The sequence below is a fragment of the Mytilus edulis genome, chromosome 14 (assembly GCF_963676685.1).
Source record: "Mytilus edulis chromosome 14, xbMytEdul2.2, whole genome shotgun sequence".
In the NCBI taxonomy this organism is placed as follows: Eukaryota; Metazoa; Mollusca; class Bivalvia; order Mytilida; family Mytilidae; genus Mytilus; species Mytilus edulis.
Window position 1 is genome coordinate 64382082 of NC_092357.1, and position 15347 is coordinate 64397428.

Sequence of the window (15347 nt, forward strand, 5' to 3'; positions counted from 1 at the left end):
TTGAAATCTTTGTCTTGTTTATTCTATTATGAAAAATAGAACTGAAAAAATATTTCATATTCTGACTGAATAGTTCACTCTTTTCACGAGGTAAGATTTTCTTTGTTATAGGTTCATTGCAATACTTGTATAGGCAAACGATTTGAATTATAATATATAACTTTGTGGTGTTATTTGAATTATAATATATAACTTTGTGGTGTACATAATAGTATGCAAATTTATAATATAAACACTTTTTGTTAAAGTTTTTGCTTTCTTTATTCACAACTTGCTATGTACAATTATTCAGTCCACTATATAAGAGTGAAGTCAATAAATAATTTCATTCACTAGAATATTCCTGCAATTCTTAGACAAAACATTTTTTCAATCTGTTCTTCAAAGATCTTCCTCTGTACATCTTTATTGAATTGAGAGATTCAAATGAGAAGACAAAGCAAGTTTATTTGGACAACAACATTCTAATATCTTGTTCATTCGTTCCATCTTTCAATTGATAATTACATTGTTGTATTTATATGATCAAGTTCTTGTGCATCAATGATCGTGATGATATGACTCCTTTTTGTTTATAGTCATCATGTTGAAATTTCCTCTTTCAAATAAATGTAGGAAAAAACATGTTCCATTTCAAATTAATAAAAAAGTCGCACTATGGAGAAAAATATCAGCTTTAAGTTTTCCGTTCAGTATTGATCTGTGAATGATGACCATGAAAATCCAGATTTCTGACCTACAAATACACAAACTCAAAAATTATCAGTGAAGAGATCAATAAAATGGCTATTTTATCATGTTTATGATTAATATGATAAACTTTCATTTAAATATTCAAGTACTAAATTACAGAAATCACTTAAATTTTTTAATAGTTCAGTTAAAGTACAGCTTATTTAAAATTATAATAAAAAATATAGGCCACCGTTGAGTTAAATAAGATATTACATTTTTAATGGCAAAAAATGGCATTTTTGCACCAAAGGGAGATAATTTGGGGCCAAACCGAATTGATTGTTTTGAATGATTTGGTGTACCATATGATAAAGATATAAATAAATTGAGTTATGAAAAAAAAATATTAACATTTTTCTGAAATTGTTATACCCTAGAGCCTCCTTAAATGTCATTTGATCTCTATTGGAGAAATGTCTCATTGGAAATCAGACTGCTAAGTGTTTCTTATTTTTATATCAACCCAGCCATATTATACCTGTCTAATATCAGGAGCTTGTACATAGTTCAGTGGTTGATGTTGGTTCATACCCGTCATTTTTATTTTTCATAATTTTTTGTTTTTATAAATTAGTCTGGTATATTTGACGTTTGAATTGATGCTCTGTTTCAAATTTGGTTAGTGTTGACTTTTATAGATTACTATAACATGTATAGGGTATGGGTTTTCTCATTACTTACAGGTCATCAATGGCCTCTAATAAGTAATTACAATGCTTACATCCACTAAATTGAACTCTGATGGATAGTTTTCTCTTTAATCATACCATATCTTATTTTAATAAATATTTAATTATTATTCAAGGACAAATTTTTTTATAACAGTGGACTTACCATTTAGGCTTTGTTGACCTCTGTAAATCTTATTTTGTTGATAATTTCTTCTGTTTATAGTTTCCCCTTTATCTTTCATGTTCTTGCCCTACACATAAAAGGGTAAAAATCATTTAATGACAAAAATAACTACTACATGTATTACATAATTAGTAGGCAACTGAAAATTTTGTCTTATTTGTATATAACATCAACTTACTCATCATTCTTGCTGTTCAATATCATGAATATTATCATTATTCTATGAATATGAGGTCACAGTAAAATTAACCTTGGCAGGCAGACATCTTTTTTTTATTTGATACCTTGTAGTCATTCCATACAACAAGTAGACCTATGCTTAAAAAATCTAAGGCCAAAATTAAAAATATGTTTGTTTCCCCTCCCCCCACACGGGTCAAAAATAAGCGCCCGGGTCAAAAAATTATTTTCCACAAAAAAATCGAAATTATTTTTTTCCTGAAAATAATTTGTTTCCATTTTTGGAAAGTGCTTGAAAGCAGAAGGATTGATAATCTAAATAAATACACTCAAATTGAGCACAAACAACTGATAAGTGGCCTGGACTGGACAAGTCAAACCATTCATGTGACCATGCTATGACAATCACATCCAGTTAAAAAAAACTAGAGGCTCTCAAGAGCCTGTGTCGCTCACCTGTTAATGTGTTTACTGATGTCGGCCATCTTCGTTGGTAGGCGGGGTCATTAGACACTTTTTTTTTTAAATAGTTACCCTAGTATTATGATTGTGGCCAAGTTTGGTTAAATTTTGCCAAGTAGTTTTAGAAATGATTTTTATACAAGTTACAAAAATGACGAAAAGTTGTTCAATATTGACTATAAAGGGCAATAACTCCTTAAGGGGTCCTCTAACAATTTTGATCATGCTGACTTATTTGTAGATCTTACTTTGCTGAACATTATTGCTGTCTACAGTTTATCTCTATCTATAATAGTATTCAAGATAATAACCAAAAACTGCAAAATTACCTTAAAATCACCAATTTTAGGGCAGCAACCCAAGAACAGGTTGTCCAATTCAACTGAAAATTTGTGAGGGGATATATCTTATTCTGATGGACATTTAAATCTTGAAAGATTTGCCCTAAATGTCTTAGTTTCAAAGATATAAAGCAAAACCTGCATTTTACCACTATGTTCTAATTTTAGCCATGTCGGCCATTTTGTTTGGTAGGCTGGGTCAGCGGACACATTTTTTAAACTACAAACCACAATGATAATTGTGGCCAAGTTTGGTTAAATTTGGCAAAGTAGTTTCAGAGAAGAAGATTTTTAAAAAAGTTACAAAAAATGATGAAAAGTTGTTAAAAATTGACTATAAAGGGCAATAACTCCTTAAGGGGTCGACTGACAATTTTGGTCATGTTTACTTATTTGTAGGTCTTACTTTGCTGAACATTATTGCTTTACAGTTTATCTCTATCTATAATAGTATTCAAGATAATAACCAAAAACTGCAAAATTTCCTTAAAATAACCATTTCACAGGCAGCAACCCATCAACAGGTTGTCCGATTCGTCTGAAAATTTCAGGGCAGATAGATCTTGACCTGATCAACAATTTTACCCCGTGTCAGATTTGCTCTAAATGCTTTGGTTTTTGAGTTGTAAGCCAAAAACTGCATTTTACCCCTATGTTCTATTTTTAGCCATGGCGGCCATCTTGGTTGGTTTGACAGGTCACACCACACATTTTTTAAACTAGATACCCCAAGGATGATTGTGGCCAAGTTTGGTAGAATTTGGCCAAGTAGTTTCAGAGGAGAAGATTTTTGTAAAAGTTTACGGACGACGGACGCAGGACGACAGACGACGAACGCCAAGTGATGAGAAAAGCTCACTTGACCTTTCAGGTCAGGTGAGCTAAAAAAAAAACCTGCCTTCCTGGTCTGTTTACAAAGGGTAGACCCAGGGGAGGGGAAACAGACATTCTTTTAAATGTGGCCTGATAAAATGACAAAACCAAGAAAACTTATCATTGACCAAAGAACAATAAAATGCGGTCATGGTTTATATATGAATCGGCCATTCAGACATGCACACCTTACAATTGTTTCATATCTACCAAATATAATCTTCCTGTAACTTTAAACATATGATAAACTGACAAAACAATGCAGTGTTTCATTGACCAATGAACCATGCATGAAAATGAGGTCAAGTTCATATAAAATATGACAGACAGCTAAGTGCATCTTACAATTATTTCATTCACTAAATAAAGGGGCCTTATTGCTTACAGTATCCGGAAAATAGACCAAACCACAAAAACTAAATATTTTCAAAGTTCCTTATACCCTGCCAATTTGTTATGGTTGTGCCTGTTCCAAGTCAGGATCGGATAATTCAGTGATTGTCGTTTGTTTATGTGTAACATATCTGTTTTTCAATTTTTTTGTACATAAATTAAAGCACAATACATTTGTACATGAAACACAAAGCTCATCACTGAGATAGTAGTCTCAGATAGAGGGAGGCGGGGTCAACCAAACTCCCCTATTCAATCTGAATGCAGGACAGAAAGTCACAGTCAAAAAGTCACACACTGTCACAGGACAAAAAGTCACAATTTAGTTTTGAGATTATTTTTCTTTGAACAAGAAAACACTCTTTTTGTATTTTTCTTGAAGTTTTATACATGAACATGATGTAGCAACTTTTAAATTAAAATTTATTAAAAACAAATAAATCAGTGCATTAGGATTGCGCACATTACCATTACATTTGCACACAAAAATCATTACGTTTGTGTGCAGCTTTTGATTACATTTGCACGCATTTTTTAACATGTAAATATAAAAAAAAAGATATAGTATGATTGCCTTTTACAGCTGACTATGCGGTATGGGCTTTACCTCGGGCTTTGCTCATTGTTGAAGGCTGTTTGGTGACCTATGGTTGTTAATGTCTGTGTCATTTTGGTCTCTTGTGGACAGTTGTCTCATTGGCAATCATACCACATCTTCTTTTTTATATTATGAACAATTTCCTAAAATTAAAAATGAATATATGTAATAAAAAGAAGATATTTCAAAATCTTTTTTCATTTATATTCAATCAATTGTCAACAATTTGTTTGTGACTTTTTGTCCTATCAACTTTGTTACTTTATGCCTGAGTTTGACATGTGTTTGACTTTTTGTCCTGTGACTTTTTGTCGGAATGTCCTGTGACTTTCTGTTCGTTTACCTTCCATCTAAATCAGTGAACTGAATAATTGTTTTTTGCAGAAGTCCGGGGAGTGTTAAAAAATCACATGTGCAAGTTGAGAGTCAACACTTACACAGGGACTACACAATACTTTTTCAGAATGTCAGCAAAAAAGAATCACTGGTGACAGGGGAGTGTAACCGATAAATTGATCCTGAATCAGATAAGATTTTCCCGGTACGTCTAAACACCGCTCAGGAGGACCTCCTGGGTGCACACATGCAGGACATACAAAGTGCACTCATGGCAGACCCTATATAGTCGCCGTCGTATCTGCACACATGATGGATGTATATATTCATTATAGATCGTCATACACTTCTCATTTTAGAGTTAAATTTGCAAGCAACCTCTTAAGATTTTAAAATAATAATGCTACTAAAAATATATTATTTCCCCCAATTTTCGCAATTTTTTCGCCATATAAAATATTTAGGCGACTGTGCTTTTAGTGAATATAAACGATTACGAGGCCTCACGAATAAATATAAATATGAAATATACTGGAACATCGATTAGCATAGATCGAGCAGCAGAGTAAACTTCCACATAAATCTCGAAGTTATTTACGCCGGATAATATAGACTGTGCTCCTGAATAAAGTTGTCAAATACATTAATTTGTGTTTTTTACTTCTACAAGAAATTTGATTCAAATGCTAATTACGCACCATTTGCTGAGCAGAGAATCATTCTAAGCCAGGAGCCGTCTATACTAACTGATAACAGTAAGAATAGAACTTGAAGTCTCTGTAAAAAGGCAGTCAATCCTAACAGAACTGTATTAACTTAATGATACATGTACATCAAGTTCCAGCACCTCACCAAGCACCCTTGCCTTGCATACTGAGATGGCAAACTGGTGTGTGTCAGTATTTTAATATAAAACTGCATAGGTTCATATCGTTTGATTCAACGTTTGTTTGGTTATTTTTTAAGGATCGTTGTAAAATTATATCTAAATCTTTGTTAAAATACGATTTTAAATTGTTCAATTCTTTCTATTTCATAATTTTGTCAAAGTCTACTTTTTAAAGTTTTAAATTTTACAGAAAAAATGAATATTCCATTTTGATTTGAAGAAAATCTTTTTGAACTGTCATGACATGGTGTTGCAAAGCTGATTACAGGTAACTATAACATACAAGTTACGTGTAATACAGATTGATGACATTATACAACATTTCTTTGGTTAAATGTGATAAGGTATCTGTGTCCATTCCCTATTTCAACACCACTAATTTTTCGAAGAAAAAAAATCAAAAAAAATTTATATGAAATTAAGAAGAAAAGTAGCAAATATAAACTTCAGTAATTGCGCATTGAGTAAACATAATTCCAATATTGCATGAACAAATCCGTGAGAAAACGTATATATACATGTATGAATAAAGATGTGTTTTAAAAGACCTATTGGCATTATTTCACACTAGGACCTAAGATAACTAGAACTAAGCAATGGTTGATCCAGAAATTTTCATAAGTGGGGACTCATTGACTGCCTTAGAGTGTTCACGTCCAGTCATGCTTCCGTGATTCCCTATATAATCTACCATTTGTTTCCAAAGATTTAGGAGGGGGGCTGGTACACACATATATATATAAATATACCTCTGCGGCGGAGCCAGCCATTTGAAAAGGAGGGGGGTCTCAACCCAGGACAAAATGGGGAGGGGGTGGTTCCAACCATATGTCCCCATTCAAATGCATTGATAGTTCAAAAAAGGGGAGGTTCCAACCCCCGAAACCCTCCCCCTGGATCCGCCACTGATACCTAGTATGCATATAATTAAGAACAGCTTTGAATATATGCATATAAAATAATGGTACGTTTAAAAACCGTTCAGGATCTCCTGGTTGCACACAGGACCTTAAGTAACTTAGGACATATATATATAATAGTAAGAGTTCAGGGTATACATTCGATAACTAACATATTTTATAATTTTGTTATTTTTGTTTTGATAAAATCAGAGACATATAATACATGTATTGAGACATATATATATGTGTGTCTCTGAAAAAAATCACACCATCTTTAAAGAAGTTATTTCAGTTTGAATCGACTGTCTTTTGCATTAGAATTCCAAAACGTTAATGTTATTTACAAATGCCAAAACCTGCAAGAAAGAAACATTTATATTCGGTGATTTTTACACTAAACGTTTTCGTAATTTGTTTTAAAAAATATTAAAAAGTACATGTACATCGTTTTTTCAAGATTTGTATAGTAACTGGTTTAATTAAGTCCCCTTGATGAAATTTAAATTGCGAGACGCTAATTAATAAACTATGATCTATCTATCGGCATGCGTCGTTATTTGGGATACGTCACGGATGACCGATGATCATATTCAATACGATATACCAATCATCATTTGAATTTGGTCAATTGATCTTTAATAATTAGGACTAATTGGTGATGGCAGAGAATAAGTCGCTGGTGATGGTTAAAAACACATAGAAGTAAACTTTGCAAAAAAAAAGGTTTCCTCGGAAAAACTTATGAAAATATATGAATATGCTAAATATTTTTTTTTTCCGAAATAATAATTAAAGACGTTTAGAAATAACAAATTTTCACAGTTGGGAAATTTTCAATTCAAGTTATTTCATTTTGAAAACGTTGAGAAATATAGATCTTATTATATGTTAAATGTGGGCCGCTTGGAGATCAACTTGTGAAACCCTGCATAATTAGGGTTTGTCTACTTTCGTCTTTTTCAATTGCCAAACATTCTATAATCAAGGATTTGTACAAGGCCTTGTTATAATAATATTATCGCCAATATCACCATAATTAAATAAAGAACAGATACAATATTCGCCTAAAGAGTTTGCCATCTAACAATTCAAAATGAAATGTTGAGTCGAAACTGAGGTACCAAATCTATAAAAAGAATCACTATTTTAGTCGAAATTAAACTGTATATATTCTTTTTTTCAAAACTCCTGAAATAATTTAACATTATCTATAGAGAGCTTACATATGCAAATCTGTTTAGAAGTATGTGAGCGTAAATAAAATTTGTTTATTACCCCCCCCCCCCTTTTTCCTTCTATAAAATTTAATTGTAAACGATTTTCGTTCTTAATTTATGTTTGTTTGCTCATTAACTGGGGTTCATGCTGTCAAAAAACAAAAATGTCTCCTTGTGTAAAAGTTATTAATAAAAAAAAATTGAAGCTTCCAGAAGAATAACGGTACGTCTAAACACCGCTTGAAGGACCTCCTGATTGCACTCATGACATACGAAGTGCACTCAGGACCCTTTATAGTCATCGCACACAGGATGGATGCATATATTCTTTATACGCTTCTTATTTTAGAGTTAAATTTGGTAGAATTTGAAATCGAACTTAGATAGATATGTTACACATGTAATTCTTAGAAAATAATAAGGGCACGTGTCACTGATTACACAACTACTGAGCCATGAATTATCCAATCAACAAAATTAATTGGATTATCTTTATTGTTGTTTTATACATTGTGTTGTTAGTACAGTGTGACCATGCGGGAAGTAATATTGTGACGTCTAGAATGAATATCACGATGTTTTAAGATTTTCGTCTTTTATTAAGATTTCGTTCCATAAATTTTTAAGTTTTATTCTTAATTTTATTATCATGTCCTGGACCAGTAATTAATTCTTTGCACGAGTTTGAAAAGGGAAATAAATGTTCATACTTTAAAAGAATTTATATTAATTAAAGTTTTGTATATGGAATCCGTTCTAAACGGTAAAAGCCGTACTTTTCAAACAATCAAACTCATATACATGTAGTTAGATGTTATTTCTCATTTTTATCGAACTTGTCCAGGAATTTTATTTTTGAGTTATACGAATATTTTAAGAAATCCGTTTTTATTAAGTTTTTTTTCTCTAATTAAAGTCGTTTTGTCCAGTTTCGCAAGCCTGAAACGAATTTCAATGCGAAAATAAATTCTGAAAATGAACTTGTCTCCGTTTTCGTCTCCGTTTTTTAAAAATTATGATATTTTGGGTATAATTATTTCTAAAAAAAATAGTAAGTTAGATTGTAGTAGCGAGAAATTATAAAAAAGAAGATGTGGTATGATTGCTAATGAGACAACTATCCACAAAAGACCAAAATGACACAAACATTAACAAAGAAAGACTATTTCGAAGACAGTTTATTGACACGAAATCCGTTCAAACCACGACTAAGTCTTCGTTTACAGATTTCCGTTAAGGTTAAACTGAATATTGTACATAATTGTCTTCTCTTGTATAATGGTTTGTTGAGAATAAAGATATACAAATGTAATAAAATTTGATATTCAGTCAACATTGTGTTTGTTTAAAAACTTGATTTAGATAGAGAGAGAGAAAAGAATCACACAGAAAAACAAAAATCGAACTTGTTACAGAAAAAAAACTATAAAATAATTTTCTTTATTCGTGAACTGCAAAACACAACAAATTAATTTACCCGTCATCATGAAAAATAAACTGAAAAAGCACATCGAATGAGATATATATTTTATTTTTTCTATATGCAAATTCATGTTAAAGGTAAAACTGAACTAAACAATACAATTCCTAAAAAACAATAAAGATAATCCAATCAATTTTGTTGATTGGATAATTCATGGCTCAGTAGTTGTGTAAACAGTGACACGTGCCCTCATTATTTTATAAGAATTAACATATCTATCTAAGTTCGATTCAGGCGCGGATCCAGAGGGGGGAGGGGGTTCCGGGGGGGGGGGGGGGGGGGGGTTGGAACCCCCCTTTTTTTGGCCGATCAATGCATTTGAATGGGGACATGTAGTTGAACCCCCCTTTTTTTGCCCTGGGTTAGGACCCCCCCCCCTTTTTAAAATGGCTCGATCCGCCCCTGCGATTTCAACTTCTACCAAAATTTAACTCTAAAATAAGAAGCGTATAACGAATATAAACATCCATCATGTGTGCAGATATGATTACGGTAATGGGTCCTGAGTGCACTTTGTATGTCCTGAGTGCACTCAGGAGGTCCTGAGCGGTTGTTTAGACGTACCCGAAGAATAAATCATTTCCTGAACCTAAAATACATTTATCTGTAATTAAAGAAAATTCGCCTAAAACATTCTCTCATATAAAAATTCGCCTAAAACATTCTCTCATATATTTAAACAATTAATTGTAAAATAATTAATTCAACGTCGGACTTTCTGTCTGTTTACTAATACTTTTCTTGTTCAGTTTAGTTTATACCCATAATAGATGAACGGAAATAAGTACTTTTTTTTTGGAAAAATTACAACTAGATGAACGGAATTAAGTACTTTTTAGGAAAATTTACAACTCAAATTTTCAAAAACAAAATTCTACACTTTTTACCTGGATGTTTTTCTCTGTCTCGAAGCCGCAACCTTTGACCCCGTATCAAACGTAGCGACCAACACCTCACATGACGTATTCTCGATGTTGAGGTATTGACAATATACAATCACATTTATCAATATACAGCAAGTAAGTAATTTGGTGTTGAATGCCAGTAGATCAGAATTTGTTAATTGAACTTTACCTGTTTAAGGGGCACTAGCTGCCAAATTCATGTTCTTCATCGATCTTGGCTGATATGCATAAAACCATTATATTTCATGACACTGCATGAAAAAGAAATTGACTTATCGTATAATACCAGAACCAGAGACATATATATTGTATCTAATATCTCTGCCAGAACTAAAAAATAAACTACAGTAAGTCCACATACACATAAGAGGGTATGGATGTGAATTTATAACAGAATAGAGAACAAAGGACAAAGAAAAAAAAAGGAATAAAGAATAGTGAAAGAAAGAGAATAATGGAAAAAAGTGTAAGTTATTAAAAATATAACTAAAAAAAAGAAGACAGAAAAAAAGACACCCCTCCGAGACGAGCCTTACATGCACTGTTATTACCCAAGGTTAATTTTACGGCGGCTCATTTTATTTTGGCTTAGAAATAAACATAATTGACAAGTTTCCTTTCCCTGCATTCTCGATCCCACATGAAATAGCACGGTGATTTTCAAAAAGACATTGATACATCATTACAACACACACTTGCCGTCAGTATTTGAATATATTGATTAAGAAGGTATAGAAGATTAATGCACGCACACTATTATCCACCACTGGCCTAAATAGTTAGTCCGCAAACAACGAGGGTAATAAAAACCCAGCACTTCGAACACAGCCACCGGCATGGTGTGAATCTGAAAGCTTCCCACTATCCATTTCTACCCATAGAAAACTTTTGCCTTTCATTTATCAAAAATGAAATATGTTGATATTAATGGTATATAAGAATTATTGGGGAATTCAAACCATTCCTATTGCAAGTGATAAAACTAAATTTATATCAGGGTGATTGAAATGAGGGAAAAAAAGGGGGGATCAAGAGTTCAGGGCCCCCTGTTTGGGAAAAGAATTGGTTGATTATATATGGAATCACTGAGTCATGGCAGGAGCAGGCCCCTCTTAGGCAGTCGGTGGGCCCCACTTATGAAAAATTCTGGATCCACCACTGTGGTCAGGGTGGTCTTCAGTTGTATTATCTTTTAAAAAAAAAATTACACCTGTATAGTGTATATTCTTTAGTGTAAATCAAGGGAAAATACTGTGAACTATCTGTGCATTGGGGCTTATTAAAAGGTATTTCGGGGGGGGGGAGAAAGAAGGGAGGGTGAGTCCATGGGAGGTAATCCCCACCCCTTTCAATTTGAGAATATGCTATTATCTTGTAAACGGTCCAGATCCCCATCCCTAAACCATATATATTCTTGAATGGGACAATAAAACAAATCAAATGAAATTAAAAGGAGGTCTTTGGGGATTTCACCACTCTGTTCAATTTGAGAATGTGCTATTATCTTGTGAACGATCCAGATCCCCACCCCTAAACCATATATATTCTTGTCGGGGACAATAAAATTAATAATGAAATAAAATAAAAGTGAAGTCCGTCCCCTTTTAGTTTGAAAACTTGTAAACGGTTTAGATCCCCACCCCTAAACCATATTTATATATTCTTGTATAGAACAATAAAACAAATAAAAGGAAATATAGGGAGAGTCCATGGGGTTCACCCCCACCCCCACATGTTTCAGAAACTTTTAAATGGTTGAGATCCCCTGTCATCCAGTGGTTAAGTGAAAAAATTTCAGGATCCCTGATCCCCACCGTCAAACCATATATATTCTTGTATGAGACAATAAAACAAATCAAATGAATATAGGATCATCCCCTTTGTCTTGGGTTGGGAACCCCCCTTTTTAAAATGGCTGGATCCGCCCCGGCATACCATCTAGCTAGCTATAAAGGCTTTAAAAATATGAAATCAAACAAGGAAATTAACAGTGTAGGCAACTGTTTTGAATTTAAAAAAAAGTCTTTTACATATATAACAATGTTAAATTTTTTGTGCATTTATTTTTGCTTATCGTATTTTCAATAATGGACAAAATTGCATGATTGAATATTGTAATTTAAGAAAAATCAGCATACATGATATAAAATGGGAAGTGGAAACTGGGAATTTGACAAAGAGACAACAACCCAATCAAAGAGCAGACAACGGCCGAAGGTCACCTATGGGTCTTCAATGCAGTGAGAAAAATTCGGCACTGGTCTTCAGCTCATAAATATGTATCAGAAATGAAAACGAGATACAGCTTTCAGTTGTATTAATAAAAACCTCACAATAAGTTCTGAATATCAGAATATACAGTATTGCAAGATTCTCTCAAAATGTACACATAGAACTGAAAAACTGTCAGTGACTGTAAAATTAATCATGCTAACATTAAAGTCTATGGAGTCCATCTTAATATGCATACTCTCGTATAAAGGAATATAAGTATGCAATAGACATCAAGTTTTCAAAAATAAGAGTATCTATGCCATTAATTTACGACAAGATCTTAATCAAGTAATAATTTCGGTTTGTTTAAATATTTCGGAGGTTAGTATGACCTCCTCTTTGGCGATGATGTTTTCGTTTTAAAGTTGGGAAAATTGTTTGTACATGTACCAACAAAAATAAATACACAAAGTCAATCTAGAATTATGTTTTTATCATTTTTTTATGTTTAGGTTGTCAGCAAGATGAAAAGGACAAGTATGCAGTTCAAAATTCAAAATGTGGATAAGTTGAGGTTCTAGGTCTTACCTTTGCAGATTTTCATATTTTGCATGAATGAAATCAAAGGTTATATGATGGACAGCAGAGAAAGAAAAAAACAACTTTTCAATTATCCTGCTCCTGGATAAATGTAAAACATCTTGTTTTTCGGTAAGTTTTATGCTCTGTTTTGATAGTGTTAGTGCATTCATCTTTCCAGTCTTTCCTCTAAATTGTAAGTTTTTGGTGAGTGTTAACCATGAATTTCAGTAAGTAACTTGTGGATTTACATGTATATACTCAAAATTTAGTACTAATATTAATGGGATTTTAGCATGACATCCTGCCAAATGCTTGTTAATCATGTTTATGTTCCAGAACAAACAAGTATTTGGACTGTACGCTTGCCCAATTTTAAGAAGTTGGTCAAGTTTATTACAAACAAATGTACAGTACAGATCAACATAACTGAAATCTTTAATAGATTAATACAAAAAGTTTAATTGCAGTTAAAATAAAAACGCAGGTTTGGTCGAGCTGGTACCAGACAGTACAAATATACTTAAATGGTCTGACTGTACACATATGGTGGGACTGTAAGTTCTGGACCGTAAAAGTAACATCCGAATACTGATATGGTCTGGAACATTTATACATGTCTTAAAATTAATATCAAACACATTGGTGTTTGATAGAACTATAATGTTTTGGGATATCAAAATCAAAAATATCCCATTTTTACTTTTAATAAAGAAGAAGATTATTGATGTATGTTTAAATGTATATTAAAATGAGACAGCAAGCCAACAACACAAAAAAGTAAGGATAAAACATACATATTTTTTTGTATCAATGTTATAATTTCCAATATGTTCAAGGTATTTTTTCATACAAATAAAACACAAATTGAAATCTGTCCGAACTTCAAAAGCTTAAAGAAATATTGTTTCTGTTGTCTGCATTTTGTATAATATATTGCAAATTCTTGTGAATAATGGAATGTTATTATAGTTGTCTAAAGTTTTAATATTGATCTTTATACTGTAAATTCATAAATTATGGCCTGCATTTATTATTGCGATTCTGTCATTTTAGACTTAAATGCGATTTAAAATTTTACGATTTTGAGAAAAATCCTGTTTAATCCATATAAAATATTTCATAATGCAAGTTTAAATTATTGCGTTTACAACTCCGTTGCATTTTTCGCAATAAAAAAAAACTTGCATTAATTCCGAATTTACAGTATATATATATATTATGTATATAACTTGGGAAAATACCCAAATGTTATAAAGAAGAATAAATTAATTGATTGTTATATGGTATTAGAATAGGAAGATGTGGTATATTGCTAATTTGACAACCCTCCATCAGAGACCAAAGGATGTAGGCCGTTAGCAACTGATGACACTGGACAACCTTTAACAATCAGTAAAATCCATATCGCATAGCTATTTTTATTGAAAATCATATTATTGCTACATGTATGAAAACAATTTTGTATAATCCATTACTTTAGATTTTATTGGTTCTTTTTCAGAAGGATTGAAATTCACCACCTAGAATAAATGGAGAAAACATAGAAACAAGACCAGAATAAATTCAAAGACAAAAGTTGGATCAGTTATTATTTTCATCACTCAGTCAATGATTTGAAGTTCTTTTAAATTCAAAAAAATATTGAAACCACAATAATGTCAAAGTTCTGTGCTGAATGTCCAAAAAGTGGACTATACCATCAAACAATGCTGGATGATAAGAAACTATTAATGTTTTGTGTTGAGGGATATTGTGAAAAAAATAGATTTACTTAAATAGCTACTAGTATGTTAAGCCTACCAATAGAGTTTTTATTGATTTCAAATGGCAAATAATTGTGTTTCAAGAAAGTATTCTATAATTCATGAATAAACATATATTGATACTTACATTATCTGCTTTGTTGTTTAAAAGTTTAGTTTTGAACAGTTAAAGAACAATATGCTAAATTAACATTTCCCAAGAAAAAAAGATATTCAATTAAAAAGATTCATCTTATAATAATTTACTACCAAATAGAAAACATTGTAACATACACATTACTGTTTATTTATATCTATATATTTACAATTAGAATCCCATAGGATTTTAATTTGTCCCATGGGATATTAAAAATCCCATGGGATAATAAAAATCCCATGGGATTTTTTTTGTCCCATGGGACAACAAATATCCCATGGGACTACAATAATCCCATGGGACAAAAAAAAATCCCATGGGATTTAACCAAAATCCCATGGGATAATGGTAAATCCCATGGGATTTTGCCCTGTCCCATGGGATATTGAAAATCCCATGTTTTTATAATTCAAATTGCAAAATAAATATGAAAGTAACTGTAGAAAACCAATGAAATTATTGAATCCCATGTAATTCTGCACA

The 15347-nt window shown here is 32.1% G+C and overlaps 2 long non-coding RNA genes across 2 annotated transcripts; one reads left to right on the plus strand and one right to left on the minus strand.

Moving 5' to 3' along the window:
* Window positions 1–226: 226 nt before the first annotated feature.
* On the minus strand, window positions 227–4940 carry LOC139502797 (uncharacterized). The gene is made up of 3 exons (XR_011658941.1): window positions 4781–4940; window positions 1570–1657; window positions 227–736 (listed from the first exon to the last, which is right to left on the minus strand). It is a non-coding gene; the product is annotated as an uncharacterized lncRNA (long non-coding RNA).
* Window positions 4941–10797: 5857 nt separating this feature from the next.
* On the plus strand, window positions 10798–15080 carry LOC139503935 (uncharacterized). Its single transcript, XR_011659227.1, has 3 exons — window positions 10798–10898; window positions 12896–13094; window positions 14467–15080. It is a non-coding gene; the product is annotated as an uncharacterized lncRNA (long non-coding RNA).
* The last annotated feature ends 267 nt before the right edge of the window (window positions 15081–15347 follow it).